We start from the raw sequence: 21,644 nt of genomic DNA, 5'->3' as shown, positions 1-21,644 counted from the left end.
CACTCTTCTTTCTTACCCCAGACTCTTTCTATCCAGGGAAAGCGGATTTTGATAGCGAGTTGACTCTTGCTATCGGATCTGGTTCCCCCTCCCAATATAGCTTCCACAGCATTTCAGGGGTTAAAAACACTTGTATATGGCTTCTCTGACTGCTCTACTCTTTGTATAAATCATCCTCACTCTTCTTTCTTACCCCAGACCCTTTCTGTCCAGGGGAAGCGGATTTTGATAGCAAGCTGACTATTGCTATCGAATCTGGTTCCCCCTCCCAATATAGCTTCCACAGCATTTCAAGGGTTAAAAACACTTGTATATGGCTTCTCTGACTGCTCTACTCTTTGTATCAATCATCCCCATTCTTCCTTCTTACCCCAGACTCTTTCTATCCAGGGAAAGCGGATTTTGATAGCGAGTTGACTCTTGCTATCAGATCTGGTTCCCCCTCCCAAAACAGCTTGCACGGTATTTCAGGGGTTAAAAACACTTGTATATGGCTTCTCTGACTGCTCTACTCTTTGTATAAATCATCCTCACTCTTCTTTCTTACCCCAGACTCTTTCTATCCAGGGGAAGCGGATTTTGATAGCAAGCTGACTCTTGCTATCGGATCTGGTTCCCCCTCCCAATATAGCTTCCACAGCATTTCAGGGGTTAAAAACACTTGTATATGGCTTCTCTGACTGTTCTACTCTTTGTATAAATCATCCTCACTGTTCCTTCTTACCCCAGACCCTTTCTATCCAGGGGAAGCGGATTTTGATAGCAAGCTGACTATTGCTATCGGATCTGGTTCCCCCTCCCAATATAGCTTCCACAGCATTTCAGGGGTTAAAAACACTTGTATATGGCTTCTCTGACTGCTCTACTCTTTGTATCAATCATCCCCATTCTTCCTTCTTACCCCAGACTCTTTCTATCCAGGGGAAGCGGATTTTGATAGCAAGCTGACTATTGCTATCGAATCTGGTTCCCCCTCCCAATATAGCTTCCACAGCATTTCAAGGGTTAAAAACACTTGTATATGGCTTCTCTGACTGCTCTACTCTTTGTATAAATCATCCTCACTCTTCTTTCTTACCCCAGACCCTTTCTATCCAGGGGAAGCGGATTTTGATAGCGAGTTGACTATTGCTATCGAATCTGGTTCCCCCTCCCAAAACAGCTTGCACGGTATTTCAGGGGTTAAAAAGACTTGTATATGGCTTCTCTGACTGCTCTACTCTTTGTATAAATCATCCTCACTCTTCTTTCTTACCCCAGACCCTTTCTGTCCAGGGGAAGCGGATTTTGATAGCAAGCTGACTATTGCTATCGAATCTGGTTCCCCCTCCCAATATAGCTTCCACAGCATTTCAGGGGTTAAAAACACTTGTATATGGCTTCTGTGACTGCTCTACTCTTTGTAAAAATCATCCTCACTCTTCTTTCTTACCCCAGACTCTTTCTATCCAGGGGAAGCGGATTTTGATAGCGAGTTGACTCATGCTATCAGATCTGGTTCCCCCTCCCAAAACAGCTTGCACGGTATTTCAGGGGTTAAAAAGACTTGTATATGGCTTCTCTGACTGCTCTACTCTTTGTATCAATCATCCCCATTCTTCTTTCTTACCCCAGACTCTTTCTATCCAGGGGAAGCGGATTTTGATAGCGAGTTGACTCTTGCTATCAGATCTGGTTCCCCCTCCCAAAACAGCTTGCACGGTATTTCAGGGGTTAAAAAGACTTGTATATGGCTTCTCTGCTGCTCTACTCTTTGTATAAATCATCCTCACTCTTCTTTCTTACCCCAGACCCTTTCTATCCAGGGGAAGCGGATTTTGATAGCGAGTTGACTATTGCTATCGAATCTGGTTCCCCCTCCCAAAACAGCTTGCACGGTATTTCAGGGGTTAAAAAGACTTGTATATGGCTTCTCTGACTGCTCTACTCTTTGTATAAATCATCCTCACTCTTCTTTCTTACCCCAGACCCTTTCTGTCCAGGGGAAGCGGATTTTGATAGCAAGCTGACTATTGCTATCGAATCTGGTTCCCCCTCCCAATATAGCTTCCACAGCATTTCAGGGGTTAAAAACACTTGTATATGGCTTCTCTGACTGTTCTACTCTTTGTATAAATCATCCTCACTCTTCTTTCTTACCCCAGACCCTTTCTGTCCAGGGGAAGCGGATTTTGATAGCGAGTTGACTCTTGCTATCAGATCTGGTTCCCCCTCCCAAAACAGCTTGCACGGTATTTCAGGGGTTAAAAAGACTTGTATATGGCTTCTCTGACTGCTCTACTCTTTGTATCAATCATCCCCATTCTTCCTTCTTACCCCAGACTCTTTCTATCCAGGGGAAGCGGATTTTGATAGCGAGTTGACTCTTGCTATCAGATCTGGTTCCCCCTCCCAAAACAGCTTGCACGGTATTTCAGGGGTTAAAAAGACTTGTATATGGCTTCTCTGACTGCTCTACTCTTTGTATCAATCATCCCCATTCTTCCTTCTTACCCCAGACTCTTTCTATCCAGGGGAAGCGGATTTTGATAGCGAGTTGACTCTTGCTATCAGATCTGGTTCCCCCTCCCAAAACAGTTTGCACGGTATTTCAGGGGTTAAAAAGACTTGTATATGGCTTCTCTGACTGCTCTACTCTTTGTATAAATCATCCTCACTCTTCCTTCTTACCCCAGACCCTTTCTGTCCAGGGGAATCGGATTTTGATAGCAAGCTGACTATTGCTATCGAATCTGGTTCCCCCTCCCAATATAGCTTCCACAGCATTTCAGGGGTTAAAAACACTTGTATATGGCTTCTCTAACTGCTCTACTCTTTGTATCAATCATCCCCATTCTTCCTTCTTACCCCAGACTCTTTCTATCCAGGGGAAGCGGATTTTGATAGCGAGTTGACTCTTGCTATCGGATCTGGTTCCCCCTCCCAATATAGCTTCCACAGCATTTCAAGGGTTAAAAACACTTGTATATGGCTTCTCTGACTGCTCTACTCTTTGTATAAATCATCCTCACTCTTCCTTTTTACCCCAGACCCTTTCTGTCCAGGGGAAGCGGATTTTGATAGCGAGTTGACTCTTGCTATCAGATCTGGTTCCCCCTCCCAAAACAGCTTGCACGGTATTTCAGGGGTTAAAAAGACTTGTATATGGCTTCTCTGACTGCTCTACTCTTTGTATAAATCATCCTCACTCTTCTTTCTTACCCCAGACCCTTTCTGTCCAGGGGAAGCGGATTTTGATAGCAAGCTGACTATTGCTATCGAATCTGGTTCCCCCTCCCAATATAGCTTCCACAGCATTTCAAGGGTTAAAAACACTTGTATATGGCTTCTCTGACTGTTCTACTCTTTGTATAAATCATCCTCACTCTTCTTTCTTACCCCAGACCCTTTCTGTCCAGGGGAAGCGGATTTTGATAGCAAGCTGACTATTGCTATCGAATCTGGTTCCCCCTGCCAATATAGCTTCCACATCATTTCAAGGGTTAAAAACACTTGTATATGGCTTCTCTGACTGCTCTACTCTTTGTATCAATCATCCCCATTCTTCCTTCTTACCCCAGACTCTTTCTATCCAGGGGAAGCGGATTTTGATAGCGAGTTGACTCTTGCTATCAGATCTGGTTCCCCCTCCCAAAACAGTTTGCACGGTATTTCAGGGGTTAAAAAGACTTGTATATGGCTTCTCTGACTGCTCTACTCTTTGTATAAATCATCCTCACTCTTCCTTCTTACCCCAGACCCTTTCTGTCCAGGGGAATCGGATTTTGATAGCAAGCTGACTATTGCTATCGAATCTGGTTCCCCCTCCCAATATAGCTTCCACAGCATTTCAGGGGTTAAAAACACTTGTATATGGCTTCTCTAACTGCTCTACTCTTTGTATCAATCATCCCCATTCTTCCTTCTTACCCCAGACTCTTTCTATCCAGGGGAAGCGGATTTTGATAGCGAGTTGACTCTTGCTATCGGATCTGGTTCCCCCTCCCAATATAGCTTCCACAGCATTTCAAGGGTTAAAAACACTTGTATATGGCTTCTCTGACTGCTCTACTCTTTGTATAAATCATCCTCACTCTTCCTTTTTACCCCAGACCCTTTCTGTCCAGGGGAAGCGGATTTTGATAGCGAGTTGACTCTTGCTATCAGATCTGGTTCCCCCTCCCAAAACAGCTTGCACGGTATTTCAGGGGTTAAAAAGACTTGTATATGGCTTCTCTGACTGCTCTACTCTTTGTATAAATCATCCTCACTCTTCTTTCTTACCCCAGACCCTTTCTGTCCAGGGGAAGCGGATTTTGATAGCAAGCTGACTATTGCTATCGAATCTGGTTCCCCCTCCCAATATAGCTTCCACAGCATTTCAAGGGTTAAAAACACTTGTATATGGCTTCTCTGACTGTTCTACTCTTTGTATAAATCATCCTCACTCTTCTTTCTTACCCCAGACCCTTTCTGTCCAGGGGAAGCGGATTTTGATAGCAAGCTGACTATTGCTATCGAATCTGGTTCCCCCTGCCAATATAGCTTCCACATCATTTCAAGGGTTAAAAACACTTGTATATGGCTTCTCTGACTGCTCTACTCTTTGTATCAATCATCCCCATTCTTCCTTCTTACCCCAGACTCTTTCTATCCAGGGGAAGCTGATTTTGATAGCAAGCTGACTATTGCTATCGAATCTGGTTCCCCCTCCCAAAACAGCTTGCACGGTATTTCAGGGGTTAAAAACACTTGTATATGGCTTCTCTGACTGCTCTACTCTTTGTATCAATCATCCCCATTCTTCCTTCTTACCCCAGACTCTTTCTATCCAGGGGAAGCGGATTTTGATAGCGAGTTGACTATTGCTATCGAATCTGGTTCCCCCTCCCAATATAGCTTCCACAGCATTTCAAGGGTTAAAAACACTTGTATATGGCTTCTCTGACTGCTCTACTCTTTGTATCAATCATCCTCACTCTTCTTTCTTAACCCAGACCCTTTCTGTCCAAGGGAAGCGGATTTTGATAGCAAGCTGACTATTGCTATCGAATCTGGTTCCCCCTCCCAATATAGCTTCCACAGCATTTCAGGGGTTAAAAACACTTGTATATGGCTTCTCTGACTGCTCTACTCTTTGTATCAATCATCCCCATTCTTCCTTCTTACCCCAGACTCTTTCTATCCAGGGAAAGCGGATTTTGATAGCGAGTTGACTCTTGCTATCAGATCTGGTTCCCCCTCCCAAAACAGCTTGCACGGTATTTCAGGGGTTAAAAACACTTGTATATGGCTTCTCTGACTGCTCTACTCTTTGTATAAATCATCCTCACTCTTCCTTCTTACCCCAGACTCTTTCTGTCCAGGGGAAGCGGATTTTGATAGCGAGTTGACTCTTGCTATCGGATCTGGTTCCCCCTCCCAATATAGCTTCCACAGCATTTCAGGGGTTAAAAACACTTGTATATGGCTTCTCTGACTGTTCTACTCTTTGTATCAATCATCCTCACTCTTCTTTCTTACCCCAGACTCTTTCTATCCAGGGGAAGCGGATTTTGATAGCGAGTTGACTCTTGCTATCAGATCTGGTTCCCCCTCCCAAAACAGCTTGCACGGTATTTCAGGGGTTAAAAACACTTGTATATGGCTTCTCTGACTGCTCTACTCTTTGTATAAATCATCCTCACTCTTCTTTCTTACCCCAGACCCTTTCTGTCCAGGGGAAGCGGATTTTGATAGCAAGCTGACTCTTGCTATCGGATCTGGTTCCCCCTCCCAAAATAGCTTCCACAGCATTTCAAGGGTTAAAAACACTTGTATATGGCTTCTCTGACTGCTCTACTCTTTGTATCAATCATCCTCACTCTTCTTTCTTACCCCAGACTCTTTCTGTCCAGGGGAATCGGATTTTGATAGCAAGCTGACTTTTGCTATCAAATCTGGTTCCCCCTCCCAATATAGCTTCCACAGCATTTCAAGGGTTAAAAACACTTGTATATGGCTTCTCTGACTGCTCTACTCTTTGTATAAATCATCCTCACTCTTCCTTCTTACCCCAGACCCTTTCTATCCAGGGGAAGCGGATTTTGATAGCAAGCTGACTCATGCTATCAGATCTGGTTCCCCCTCCCAAAACAGCTTGCACGGTATTTCAGGGGTTAAAAACACTTGTATATGGCTTCTCTGACTGTTCTACTCTTTGTATAAATCATCCTCACTCTTCTTTCTTACCCCAGACCCTTTCTGTCCAGGGGAAGCGGATTTTGATAGCGAGTTGACTCTTGCTATCGGATCTGGTTCCCCCTCCCAATATAGCTTCCACAGCATTTCAGGGGTTAAAAACACTTGTATATGGCTTCTCTGACTGCTCTACTCTTTGTATAAATCATCCTCACTCTTCTTTCTTACCCCAGACCCTTTCTGTCCAGGGGAAGCGGATTTTGATAGCAAGCTGACTATTGCTATCGAATCTGGTTCCCCCTCCCAATATATCTTCCACAGCATTTCAAGGGTTAAAAACACTTGTATATGGCTTCTCTGACTGTTCTACTCTTTGTATCAATCATCCTCACTCTTCCTTCTTACCCCAGACCCTTTCTGTCCAGTGGAAGCGGATTTTGATAGCAAGCTGACTTTTGCTATCGAATCTGGTTCCCCCTCCCAATATAGCTTCCACAGCATTTCAAGGGTTAAAAACACTTGTATATGGCTTCTCTGACTGTTCTACTCTTTGTAAAAATCATCCTCACTCTTCTTTCTTACCCCAGACCCTTTCTGTCCAGGGGAAGCGGATTTTGATAGCAAGCTGACTATTGCTATCGAATCTGGTTCCCCCCTCCCAATATAGCTTCCACAGCATTTCAAGGGTTAAAAACACTTGTATATGGCTTCTCTAACTGCTCTACTCTTTGTATCAATCATCCCCATTCTTCCTTCTTACCCCAGACTCTTTCTATCCAGGGGAAGCGGATTTTGATAGCGAGTTGACTATTGCTATCAGATCTGGTTCCCCCTCCCAAAACAGCTTGCACGGTATTTCAGGGGTTAAAAAGACTTGTATATGGCTTCTCTGCTGCTCTACTCTTTGTATAAATCATCCTCACTCTTCTTTCTTACCCCAGACCCTTTCTGTCCAGGGGAAGCGGATTTTGATAGCAAGCTGACTATTGCTATCGAATCTGGTTCCCCCTCCCAATATAGCTTCCACAGCATTTCAAGGGTTAAAAACACTTGTATATGGCTTCTCTGACTGTTCTACTCTTTGTATAAATCATCCTCACTCTTCTTTCTTACCCCAGACTCTTTCTATCCAGGGGAAGCGGATTTTGATAGCGAGTTGACTCTTGCTATCGGATCTGGTTCCCCCTCCCAATATAGCTTCCACAGCATTTCAGGGGTTAAAAACACTTGTATATGGCTTCTCTGACTGTTCTACTCTTTGTATCAATCATCCCCATTCTTCCTTCTTACCCCAGACTCTTTCTATCCAGGGAAAGCGGATTTTGATAGCGAGTTGACTCTTGCTATCAGATCTGGTTCCCCCTCCCAAAACAGCTTGCACGGTATTTCAGGGGTTAAAAAGACTTGTATATGGCTTCTCTGACTGCTCTACTCTTTGTATAAATCATCCCCATTCTTCCTTTTTACCCCAGACCCTTTCTGTCCAGGGGAAGCGGATTTTGATAGCAAGCTGACTATTGCTATCGAATCTGGTTCCCCCCTCCCAATATAGCTTCCACAGCATTTCAAGGGTTAAAAACACTTGTATATGGCTTCTCTGACTGTTCTACTCTTTGTATCAATCATCCCCATTCTTCCTTCTTACCCCAGACTCTTTCTATCCAGGGAAAGCGGATTTTGATAGCGAGTTGACTCTTGCTATCAGATCTGGTTCCCCCTCCCAAAACAGCTTGCACGGTATTTCAGGGGTTAAAAAGACTTGTATATGGCTTCTCTGACTGCTCTACTCTTTGTATAAATCATCCTCACTCTTCCTTCTTACCCCAGACCCTTTCTGTCCAGGGGAAGCGGATTTTGATAGCAAGCTGACTATTGCTATCGAATCTGGTTCCCCCCTCCCAATATAGCTTCCACAGCATTTCAAGGGTTAAAAACACTTGTATATGGCTTCTCTGACTGCTCTACTCTTTGTATCAATCATCCCCATTCTTCCTTCTTACCCCAGACTCTTTCTATCCAGGGAAAGCGGATTTTGATAGCGAGTTGACTCTTGCTATCAGATCTGGTTCCCCCTCCCAAAACAGCTTGCACGGTATTTCAGGGGTTAAAAAGACTTGTATATGGCTTCTCTGACTGCTCTACTCTTTGTATCAATCATCCTCACTCTTCTTTCTTACCCCAGACTCTTTCTATCCAGGGGAATCGGATTTTGATAGCGAGTTGACTATTGCTATCGGATCTGGTTCCCCCTCCCAATATAGCTTCCACAGCATTTCAGGGGTTAAAAACACTTGTATATGGCTTCTCTGACTGCTCTACTCTTTGTATCAATCATCCCCATTCTTCCTTCTTACCCCAGACTCTTTCTATCCAGGGAAAGCGGATTTTGATAGCGAGTTGACTCTTGCTATCAGATCTGGTTCCCCCTCCCAAAACAGCTTGCACGGTATTTCAGGGGTTAAAAAGACTTGTATATGGCTTCTCTGACTGCTCTACTCTTTATATCGATCATCCTCACTCTTCCTTCTTACCCCAGACCCTTTCTGTCCAGGGGAATCGGATTTTGATAGCAAGCTGACTTTTGCTATCAAATCTGGTTCCCCCTCCCAATATAGCTTCCACAGCATTTCAAGGGTTAAAAACACTTGTATATGGCTTCTCTGACTGCTCTACTCTTTGTATCAATCATCCTCACTCTTCTTTCTTACCCCAGACTCTTTCTATCCAGGGGAATCGGATTTTGATAGCAAGCTGACTTTTGCTATCAAATCTGGTTCCCCCTCCCAATATAGCTTCCACAGCATTTCAAGGGTTAAAAACACTTGTATATGGCTTCTCTGACTGCTCTACTCTTTGTATAAATCATCCTCACTCTTCCTTCTTACCCCAGACCCTTTCTATCCAGGGGAAGCGGATTTTGATAGCAAGCTGACTATTGCTATCGAATCTGGTTCCCCCTCCCAATATAGCTTCCACAGCATTTCAAGGGTTAAAAACACTTGTATATGGCTTCTCTGACTGCTCTACTCTTTGTATAAATCATCCTCACTCTTCTTTCTTACCCCAGACCCTTTCTGTCCAGGGGAAGCGGATTTTGATAGCAAGCTGACTCATGCTATCAGATCTGGTTCCCCCTCCCAAAACAGCTTGCACGGTATTTCAGGGGTTAAAAACACTTGTATATGGCTTCTCTGACTGCTCTACTCTTTGTATAAATCATCCTCACTCTTCTTTCTTACCCCAGACCCTTTCTGTCCAGGGGAAGCGGATTTTGATAGCAAGCTGACTATTGCTATCGAATCTGGTTCCCCCTCCCAATATAGCTTCCACAGCATTTCAAGGGTTAAAAACACTTGTATATGGCTTCTCTGACTGCTCTACTCTTTGTATCAATCATCCCCATTCTTCCTTCTTACCCCAGACTCTTTCTATCCAGGGGAAGCGGATTTTGATAGCGAGTTGACTCTTGCTATCGGATCTGGTTCCCCCTCCCAATATAGCTTCCACAGCATTTCAAGGGTTAAAAACACTTGTATATGGCTTCTCTGACTGTTCTACTCTTTGTATCAATCATCCTCACTCTTCTTTCTTACCCCAGACTCTTTCTATCCAGGGAAAGCGGATTTTGATAGCGAGTTGACTCTTGCTATCGGATCTGGTTCCCCCTCCCAATATAGCTTCCACAGCATTTCAGGGGTTAAAAACACTTGTATATGGCTTCTCTGACTGCTCTACTCTTTGTATAAATCATCCTCACTCTTCTTTCTTACCCCAGACCCTTTCTGTCCAGGGGAAGCGGATTTTGATAGCAAGCTGACTATTGCTATCGAATCTGGTTCCCCCTCCCAATATAGCTTCCACAGCATTTCAAGGGTTAAAAACACTTGTATATGGCTTCTCTGACTGCTCTACTCTTTGTATCAATCATCCCCATTCTTCCTTCTTACCCCAGACTCTTTCTATCCAGGGAAAGCGGATTTTGATAGCGAGTTGACTCTTGCTATCAGATCTGGTTCCCCCTCCCAAAACAGCTTGCACGGTATTTCAGGGGTTAAAAACACTTGTATATGGCTTCTCTGACTGCTCTACTCTTTGTATAAATCATCCTCACTCTTCTTTCTTACCCCAGACTCTTTCTATCCAGGGGAAGCGGATTTTGATAGCAAGCTGACTCTTGCTATCGGATCTGGTTCCCCCTCCCAATATAGCTTCCACAGCATTTCAGGGGTTAAAAACACTTGTATATGGCTTCTCTGACTGTTCTACTCTTTGTATAAATCATCCTCACTGTTCCTTCTTACCCCAGACCCTTTCTATCCAGGGGAAGCGGATTTTGATAGCAAGCTGACTATTGCTATCGGATCTGGTTCCCCCTCCCAATATAGCTTCCACAGCATTTCAGGGGTTAAAAACACTTGTATATGGCTTCTCTGACTGCTCTACTCTTTGTATCAATCATCCCCATTCTTCCTTCTTACCCCAGACTCTTTCTATCCAGGGGAAGCGGATTTTGATAGCAAGCTGACTATTGCTATCGAATCTGGTTCCCCCTCCCAATATAGCTTCCACAGCATTTCAAGGGTTAAAAACACTTGTATATGGCTTCTCTGACTGCTCTACTCTTTGTATAAATCATCCTCACTCTTCTTTCTTACCCCAGACCCTTTCTATCCAGGGGAAGCGGATTTTGATAGCGAGTTGACTATTGCTATCGAATCTGGTTCCCCCTCCCAAAACAGCTTGCACGGTATTTCAGGGGTTAAAAAGACTTGTATATGGCTTCTCTGACTGCTCTACTCTTTGTATAAATCATCCTCACTCTTCTTTCTTACCCCAGACCCTTTCTGTCCAGGGGAAGCGGATTTTGATAGCAAGCTGACTATTGCTATCGAATCTGGTTCCCCCTCCCAATATAGCTTCCACAGCATTTCAGGGGTTAAAAACACTTGTATATGGCTTCTGTGACTGCTCTACTCTTTGTAAAAATCATCCTCACTCTTCTTTCTTACCCCAGACTCTTTCTATCCAGGGGAAGCGGATTTTGATAGCGAGTTGACTCATGCTATCAGATCTGGTTCCCCCTCCCAAAACAGCTTGCACGGTATTTCAGGGGTTAAAAAGACTTGTATATGGCTTCTCTGACTGCTCTACTCTTTGTATCAATCATCCCCATTCTTCTTTCTTACCCCAGACTCTTTCTATCCAGGGGAAGCGGATTTTGATAGCGAGTTGACTCTTGCTATCAGATCTGGTTCCCCCTCCCAAAACAGCTTGCACGGTATTTCAGGGGTTAAAAAGACTTGTATATGGCTTCTCTGCTGCTCTACTCTTTGTATAAATCATCCTCACTCTTCTTTCTTACCCCAGACCCTTTCTATCCAGGGGAAGCGGATTTTGATAGCGAGTTGACTATTGCTATCGAATCTGGTTCCCCCTCCCAAAACAGCTTGCACGGTATTTCAGGGGTTAAAAAGACTTGTATATGGCTTCTCTGACTGCTCTACTCTTTGTATAAATCATCCTCACTCTTCTTTCTTACCCCAGACCCTTTCTGTCCAGGGGAAGCGGATTTTGATAGCAAGCTGACTATTGCTATCGAATCTGGTTCCCCCTCCCAATATAGCTTCCACAGCATTTCAGGGGTTAAAAACACTTGTATATGGCTTCTCTGACTGTTCTACTCTTTGTATAAATCATCCTCACTCTTCTTTCTTACCCCAGACCCTTTCTGTCCAGGGGAAGCGGATTTTGATAGCGAGTTGACTCTTGCTATCAGATCTGGTTCCCCCTCCCAAAACAGCTTGCACGGTATTTCAGGGGTTAAAAAGACTTGTATATGGCTTCTCTGACTGCTCTACTCTTTGTATCAATCATCCCCATTCTTCCTTCTTACCCCAGACTCTTTCTATCCAGGGGAAGCGGATTTTGATAGCGAGTTGACTCTTGCTATCAGATCTGGTTCCCCCTCCCAAAACAGCTTGCACGGTATTTCAGGGGTTAAAAAGACTTGTATATGGCTTCTCTGACTGCTCTACTCTTTGTATCAATCATCCCCATTCTTCCTTCTTACCCCAGACTCTTTCTATCCAGGGGAAGCGGATTTTGATAGCGAGTTGACTCTTGCTATCAGATCTGGTTCCCCCTCCCAAAACAGTTTGCACGGTATTTCAGGGGTTAAAAAGACTTGTATATGGCTTCTCTGACTGCTCTACTCTTTGTATAAATCATCCTCACTCTTCCTTCTTACCCCAGACCCTTTCTGTCCAGGGGAATCGGATTTTGATAGCAAGCTGACTATTGCTATCGAATCTGGTTCCCCCTCCCAATATAGCTTCCACAGCATTTCAGGGGTTAAAAACACTTGTATATGGCTTCTCTAACTGCTCTACTCTTTGTATCAATCATCCCCATTCTTCCTTCTTACCCCAGACTCTTTCTATCCAGGGGAAGCGGATTTTGATAGCGAGTTGACTCTTGCTATCGGATCTGGTTCCCCCTCCCAATATAGCTTCCACAGCATTTCAAGGGTTAAAAACACTTGTATATGGCTTCTCTGACTGCTCTACTCTTTGTATAAATCATCCTCACTCTTCCTTTTTACCCCAGACCCTTTCTGTCCAGGGGAAGCGGATTTTGATAGCGAGTTGACTCTTGCTATCAGATCTGGTTCCCCCTCCCAAAACAGCTTGCACGGTATTTCAGGGGTTAAAAAGACTTGTATATGGCTTCTCTGACTGCTCTACTCTTTGTATAAATCATCCTCACTCTTCTTTCTTACCCCAGACCCTTTCTGTCCAGGGGAAGCGGATTTTGATAGCAAGCTGACTATTGCTATCGAATCTGGTTCCCCCTCCCAATATAGCTTCCACAGCATTTCAAGGGTTAAAAACACTTGTATATGGCTTCTCTGACTGTTCTACTCTTTGTATAAATCATCCTCACTCTTCTTTCTTACCCCAGACCCTTTCTGTCCAGGGGAAGCGGATTTTGATAGCAAGCTGACTATTGCTATCGAATCTGGTTCCCCCTGCCAATATAGCTTCCACATCATTTCAAGGGTTAAAAACACTTGTATATGGCTTCTCTGACTGCTCTACTCTTTGTATCAATCATCCCCATTCTTCCTTCTTACCCCAGACTCTTTCTATCCAGGGGAAGCGGATTTTGATAGCGAGTTGACTCTTGCTATCAGATCTGGTTCCCCCTCCCAAAACAGTTTGCACGGTATTTCAGGGGTTAAAAAGACTTGTATATGGCTTCTCTGACTGCTCTACTCTTTGTATAAATCATCCTCACTCTTCCTTCTTACCCCAGACCCTTTCTGTCCAGGGGAATCGGATTTTGATAGCAAGCTGACTATTGCTATCGAATCTGGTTCCCCCTCCCAATATAGCTTCCACAGCATTTCAGGGGTTAAAAACACTTGTATATGGCTTCTCTAACTGCTCTACTCTTTGTATCAATCATCCCCATTCTTCCTTCTTACCCCAGACTCTTTCTATCCAGGGGAAGCGGATTTTGATAGCGAGTTGACTCTTGCTATCGGATCTGGTTCCCCCTCCCAATATAGCTTCCACAGCATTTCAAGGGTTAAAAACACTTGTATATGGCTTCTCTGACTGCTCTACTCTTTGTATAAATCATCCTCACTCTTCCTTTTTACCCCAGACCCTTTCTGTCCAGGGGAAGCGGATTTTGATAGCGAGTTGACTCTTGCTATCAGATCTGGTTCCCCCTCCCAAAACAGCTTGCACGGTATTTCAGGGGTTAAAAAGACTTGTATATGGCTTCTCTGACTGCTCTACTCTTTGTATCAATCATCCCCATTCTTCCTTCTTACCCCAGACTCTTTCTATCCAGGGAAAGCGGATTTTGATAGCGAGTTGACTCTTGCTATCAGATCTGGTTCCCCCTCCCAAAACAGCTTGCACGGTATTTCAGGGGTTAAAAACACTTGTATATGGCTTCTCTGACTGCTCTACTCTTTGTATAAATCATCCTCACTCTTCCTTCTTACCCCAGACTCTTTCTGTCCAGGGGAAGCGGATTTTGATAGCGAGTTGACTCTTGCTATCGGATCTGGTTCCCCCTCCCAATATAGCTTCCACAGCATTTCAGGGGTTAAAAACACTTGTATATGGCTTCTCTGACTGTTCTACTCTTTGTATCAATCATCCTCACTCTTCTTTCTTACCCCAGACTCTTTCTATCCAGGGGAAGCGGATTTTGATAGCGAGTTGACTCTTGCTATCAGATCTGGTTCCCCCTCCCAAAACAGCTTGCACGGTATTTCAGGGGTTAAAAACACTTGTATATGGCTTCTCTGACTGCTCTACTCTTTGTATAAATCATCCTCACTCTTCTTTCTTACCCCAGACCCTTTCTGTCCAGGGGAAGCGGATTTTGATAGCAAGCTGACTCTTGCTATCGGATCTGGTTCCCCCTCCCAAAATAGCTTCCACAGCATTTCAAGGGTTAAAAACACTTGTATATGGCTTCTCTGACTGCTCTACTCTTTGTATCAATCATCCTCACTCTTCTTTCTTACCCCAGACTCTTTCTGTCCAGGGGAATCGGATTTTGATAGCAAGCTGACTTTTGCTATCAAATCTGGTTCCCCCTCCCAATATAGCTTCCACAGCATTTCAAGGGTTAAAAACACTTGTATATGGCTTCTCTGACTGCTCTACTCTTTGTATAAATCATCCTCACTCTTCCTTCTTACCCCAGACCCTTTCTATCCAGGGGAAGCGGATTTTGATAGCAAGCTGACTCATGCTATCAGATCTGGTTCCCCCTCCCAAAACAGCTTGCACGGTATTTCAGGGGTTAAAAACACTTGTATATGGCTTCTCTGACTGTTCTACTCTTTGTATAAATCATCCTCACTCTTCTTTCTTACCCCAGACCCTTTCTGTCCAGGGGAAGCGGATTTTGATAGCGAGTTGACTCTTGCTATCGGATCTGGTTCCCCCTCCCAATATAGCTTCCACAGCATTTCAGGGGTTAAAAACACTTGTATATGGCTTCTCTGACTGCTCTACTCTTTGTATAAATCATCCTCACTCTTCTTTCTTACCCCAGACCCTTTCTGTCCAGGGGAAGCGGATTTTGATAGCAAGCTGACTATTGCTATCGAATCTGGTTCCCCCTCCCAATATATCTTCCACAGCATTTCAAGGGTTAAAAACACTTGTATATGGCTTCTCTGACTGTTCTACTCTTTGTATCAATCATCCTCACTCTTCCTTCTTACCCCAGACCCTTTCTGTCCAGTGGAAGCGGATTTTGATAGCAAGCTGACTTTTGCTATCGAATCTGGTTCCCCCTCCCAATATAGCTTCCACAGCATTTCAAGGGTTAAAAACACTTGTATATGGCTTCTCTGACTGTTCTACTCTTTGTAAAAATCATCCTCACTCTTCTTTCTTACCCCAGACCCTTTCTGTCCAGGGGAAGCGGATTTTGATAGCAAGCTGACTATTGCTATCGAATCTGGTTCCCCCCTCCCAATATAGCTTCCACAGCATTTCAAGGGTTAAAAACACTTGTATATGGCTTCTCTAACTGCTCTACTCTTTGTATCAATCATCCCCATTCTTCCTTCTTACCCCAGACTCTTTCTATCCAGGGGAAGCGGATTTTGATAGCGAGTTGACTATTGCTATCAGATCTGGTTCCCCCTCCCAAAACAGCTTGCACGGTATTTCAGGGGTTAAAAAGACTTGTATATGGCTTCTCTGCTGCTCTACTCTTTGTATAAATCATCCTCACTCTTCTTTCTTACCCCAGACCCTTTCTGTCCAGGGGAAGCGGATTTTGATAGCAAGCTGACTATTGCTATCGAATCTGGTTCCCCCTCCCAATATAGCTTCCACAGCATTTCAAGGGTTAAAAACACTTGTATATGGCTTCTCTGACTGTTCTACTCTTTGTATAAATCATCCTCACTCTTCTTTCTTACCCCAGACTCTTTCTATCCAGGGGAAGCGGATTTTGATAGCGAGTTGACTCTTGCTATCGGATCTGGTTCCCCCTCCCAATATAGCTTCCACAGCATTTCAGGGGTTAAAAACACTTGTATATGGCTTCTCTGACTGTTCTACTCTTTGTATCAATCATCCCCATTCTTCCTTCTTACCCCAGACTCTTTCTATCCAGGGAAAGCGGATTTTGATAGCGAGTTGACTCTTGCTATCAGATCTGGTTCCCCCTCCCAAAACAGCTTGCACGGTATTTCAGGGGTTAAAAAGACTTGTATATGGCTTCTCTGACTGCTCTACTCTTTGTATAAATCATCCCCATTCTTCCTTTTTACCCCAGACCCTTTCTGTCCAGGGGAAGCGGATTTTGATAGCAAGCTGACTATTGCTATCGAATCTGGTTCCCCCCTCCCAATATAGCTTCCACAGCATTTCAAGGGTTAAAAACACTTGTATATGGCTTCTCTGACTGTTCTACTCTTTGTATCAATCATCCCCATTCTTCCTTCTTACCCCAGACTCTTTCTATCCAGGGAAAGCGGATTTTGATAGCGAGTTGACTCTTGCTATCAGATCTGGTTCCCCCTCCCAAAACAGCTTGCACGGTATTTCAGGGGTTAAAAAGACTTGTATATGGCTTCTCTGACTGCTCTACTCTTTGTATAAATCATCCTCACTCTTCCTTCTTACCCCAGACCCTTTCTGTCCAGGGGAAGCGGATTTTGATAGCAAGCTGACTATTGCTATCGAATCTGGTTCCCCCCTCCCAATATAGCTTCCACAGCATTTCAAGGGTTAAAAACACTTGTATATGGCTTCTCTGACTGCTCTACTCTTTGTATCAATCATCCCCATTCTTCCTTCTTACCCCAGACTCTTTCTATCCAGGGAAAGCGGATTTTGATAGCGAGTTGACTCTTGCTATCAGATCTGGTTCCCCCTCCCAAAACAGCTTGCACGGTATTTCAGGGGTTAAAAAGACTTGTATATGGCTTCTCTGACTGCTCTACTCTTTGTATCAATCATCCTCACTCTTCTTTCTTACCCCAGACTCTTTCTATCCAGGGGAATCGGATTTTGATAGCGAGTTGACTATTGCTATCGGATCTGGTTCCCCCTCCCAATATAGCTTCCACAGCATTTCAGGGGTTAAAAACACTTGTATATGGCTTCTCTGACTGCTCTACTCTTTGTATCAATCATCCCCATTCTTCCTTCTTACCCCAGACTCTTTCTATCCAGGGAAAGCGGATTTTGATAGCGAGTTGACTCTTGCTATCAGATCTGGTTCCCCCTCCCAAAACAGCTTGCACGGTATTTCAGGGGTTAAAAAGACTTGTATATGGCTTCTCTGACTGCTCTACTCTTTATATCGATCATCCTCACTCTTCCTTCTTACCCCAGACCCTTTCTGTCCAGGGGAATCGGATTTTGATAGCAAGCTGACTTTTGCTATCAAATCTGGTTCCCCCTCCCAATATAGCTTCCACAGCATTTCAAGGGTTAAAAACACTTGTATATGGCTTCTCTGACTGCTCTACTCTTTGTATCAATCATCCTCACTCTTCTTTCTTACCCCAGACTCTTTCTATCCAGGGGAATCGGATTTTGATAGCAAGCTGACTTTTGCTATCAAATCTGGTTCCCCCTCCCAATATAGCTTCCACAGCATTTCAAGGGTTAAAAACACTTGTATATGGCTTCTCTGACTGCTCTACTCTTTGTATAAATCATCCTCACTCTTCCTTCTTACCCCAGACCCTTTCTATCCAGGGGAAGCGGATTTTGATAGCAAGCTGACTATTGCTATCGAATCTGGTTCCCCCTCCCAATATAGCTTCCACAGCATTTCAAGGGTTAAAAACACTTGTATATGGCTTCTCTGACTGCTCTACTCTTTGTATAAATCATCCTCACTCTTCTTTCTTACCCCAGACCCTTTCTGTCCAGGGGAAGCGGATTTTGATAGCAAGCTGACTCATGCTATCAGATCTGGTTCCCCCTCCCAAAACAGCTTGCACGGTATTTCAGGGGTTAAAAACACTTGTATATGGCTTCTCTGACTGCTCTACTCTTTGTATAAATCATCCTCACTCTTCTTTCTTACCCCAGACCCTTTCTGTCCAGGGGAAGCGGATTTTGATAGCAAGCTGACTATTGCTATCGAATCTGGTTCCCCCTCCCAATATAGCTTCCACAGCATTTCAAGGGTTAAAAACACTTGTATATGGCTTCTCTGACTGCTCTACTCTTTGTATCAATCATCCCCATTCTTCCTTCTTACCCCAGACTCTTTCTATCCAGGGGAAGCGGATTTTGATAGCGAGTTGACTCTTGCTATCGGATCTGGTTCCCCCTCCCAATATAGCTTCCACAGCATTTCAAGGGTTAAAAACACTTGTATATGGCTTCTCTGACTGCTCTACTCTTTGTAAAAATCATCCTCACTCTTCTTTCTTACCCCAGACCCTTTCTGTCCAGGGGAAGCGGATTTTGATAGCAAGCTGACTCATGCTATCAGATCTGGTTCCCCCTCCCAAAACAGCTTGCACGGTATTTCAGGGGTTAAAAACACTTGTATATGGCTTCTCTGACTGTTCTACTCTTTGTATAAATCATCCTCACTCTTCTTTCTTACCCCAGACCCTTTCTGTCCAGGGGAAGCGGATTTTGATAGCGAGTTGACTCTTGCTATCGGATCTGGTTCCCCCTCCCAATATAGCTTCCACAGCATTTCAGGGGTTAAAAACACTTGTATATGGCTTCTCTGACTGCTCTACTCTTTGTATAAATCATCCTCACTCTTCTTTCTTACCCCAGACCCTTTCTGTCCAGGGGAAGCGGATTTTGATAGCAAGTTGACTATTGCTATCGAATCTGGTTCCCCCTCCCAAAATAGCTTCCACATCATTTCAAGGGTTAAAAAGACTTGTATATGGCTTCTCTGACTGCTCTACTCTTTGTATAAATCATCCTCACTCTTCTTTCTTACCCCAGACCCTTTCTGTCCAGGGGAAGCGGATTTTGATAGCAAGCTGACTATTGCTATCGAATCTGGTTCCCCCTCCCAATATAGCTTCCACAGCATTTCAGGGGTTAAAAACACTTGTATATGGCTTCTCTGACTGTTCTACTCTTTGTATAAATCATCCTCACTCTTCTTTCTTACCCCAGACTCTTTCTATCCAGGGGAAGCGGATTTTGATAGCGAGTTGACTCTTGCTATCAGATCTGGTTCCCCCTCCCAAAACAGCTTGCACGGTATTTCAGGGGTTAAAAACACTTGTATATGGCTTCTCTGACTGCTCTACTCTTTGTATCAATCATCCTCACTCTTCTTTCTTACCCCAGACTCTTTCTATCCAGGGGAATCGGATTTTGATAGCGAGTTGACTATTGCTATCGGATCTGGTTCCCCCTCCCAATATAGCTTCCACAGCATTTCAGGGGTTAAAAACACTTGTATATGGCTTCTCTGACTGTTCTACTCTTTGTATAAATCATCCTCACTCTTCCTTCTTACCCCAGACCCTTTCTGTCCAGGGGAAGCGGATTTTGATAGCAAGCTGACTATTGCTATCGAATCTGGTTCCCCCTCCCAATATAGCTTCCACAGCATTTCAAGGGTTAAAAACACTTGTATATGGCTTCTCTGACTGCTCTACTCTTTGTATAAATCATCCTCACTCTTCTTTCTTACCCCAGACCCTTTCTGTCCAGGGAAAGCGGATTTTGATAGCGAGTTGACTCTTGCTATCGGATCTGGTTCCCCCTCCCAATATAGCTTCCACAGCATTTCAAGGGTTAAAAAGACTTGTATATGGCTTCTCTGACTGTTCTACTCTTTGTATCAATCATCCTCACTCTTCTTTCTTACCTCAGACTCTTTCTATCCAGGGGAAGCGGATTTTGATAGCGAGTTGACTCTTGCTATCAGATCTGGTTCCCCCTCCCAAAACAGCTTGCACGGTATTTCAGGGGTTAAAAACACTTGTATATGGCTTCTCTGCTGCTCTACTCTTTGTATCAATCATCCTCACTCTTCTTTCTTACCCCAGACTCTTTCTATCCAGGGGAAGCGGATTTTGATAGCAAGCTGACTCTTGCTATCGGATCTGGTTCCCCCTCCCAATATAGCTTCCACAGCATTTCAGGGGTTAAAAACACTTGTATATGGCTTCTCTGACTGTTCTACTCTTTGTATAAATCATCCTCACTCTTCTTTCTTACCCCAGACCCTTTCTGTCCAGGGGAAGCGGATTTTGATAGCGAGTTGACTCTTGCTATCGGATCTGGTTCCCCCTCCCAATATAGCTTCCACAGCATTTCAAGGGTTAAAAACACTTGTATATGGCTTCTCTGACTGCTCTACTCTTTATATCAATCATCCTCACTCTTCTTTCTTACCCCAGACCCTTTCTGTCCAGGGGAAGCGGATTTTGATAGCAAGCTGACTATTGCTATCGAATCTGGTTCCCCCTCCCAATATAGCTTCCACAGCATTTCAAGGGTTAAAAACACTTGTATATGGCTTCTCTGACTGCTCTACTCTTTATATCAATCATCCTCACTCTTCTTTCTTACCCCAGACCCTTTCTGTCCAGGGGAAGCGGATTTTGATAGCGAGTTGACTCTTGCTATCAGATCTGGTTCCCCCTCCCAAAACAGCTTGCACGGTATTTCAGGGGTTAAAAAGACTTGTATATGGCTTCTCTGACTGCTCTACTCTTTGTATAAATCATCCCCATTCTTCCTTCTTACCCCAGACTCTTTCTATCCAGGGGAAGCGGATTTTGATAGCAAGCTGACTATTGCTATCGAATCTGGTTCCCCCTCCCAATATAGCTTCCACAGCATTTCAGGGGTTAAAAACACTTGTATATGGCTTCTCTGACTGCTCTACTCTTTGTATCAATCATCCTCACTCTTCTTTCTTACCCCTGACTCTTTCTATCCAGGGGAAGCGGATTTTGATAGCGAGTTGACTCTTGCTATCGGATCTGGTTCCCCCTCCCAATATAGCTTCCACAGCATTTCAGGGGTTAAAAACACTTGTATATGGCTTCTCTGACTGCTCTACTCTTTGTATAAATCATCCTCACTCTTCCTTCTTACCCCAGACCCTTTCTGTCCAGGGGAAGCGGATTTTGATAGCGAGTTGACTCTTGCTATCGGATCTGGTTCCCCCTCCCAATATAGCTTCCACAGCATTTCAAGGGTTAAAAAGACTTGTATATGGCTTCTCTGACTGTTCTACTCTTTGTATAAATCATCCTCACTCTTCTTTCTTACCCCAGACTCTTTCTATCCAGGGGAAGCGGATTTTGATAGCGAGTTGACTCTTGCTATCGGATCTGGTTCCCCCTCCCAATATAGCTTCCACAGCATTTCAGGGGTTAAAAACACTTGTATATGGCTTCTCTGACTGTTCTACTCTTTGTATAAATCATCCTCACTCTTCCTTCTTACCCCAGACCCTTTCTGTCCAGGGGAATCGGATTT

The sequence above is a fragment of the Aquarana catesbeiana genome, unplaced genomic scaffold, assembly GCF_042186555.1.
Source record: "Aquarana catesbeiana isolate 2022-GZ unplaced genomic scaffold, ASM4218655v1 unanchor228, whole genome shotgun sequence".
Classification (NCBI taxonomy): Eukaryota; Metazoa; Chordata; class Amphibia; order Anura; family Ranidae; genus Aquarana; species Aquarana catesbeiana.
Note: the sequence above shows the minus strand (reverse complement) of the source record.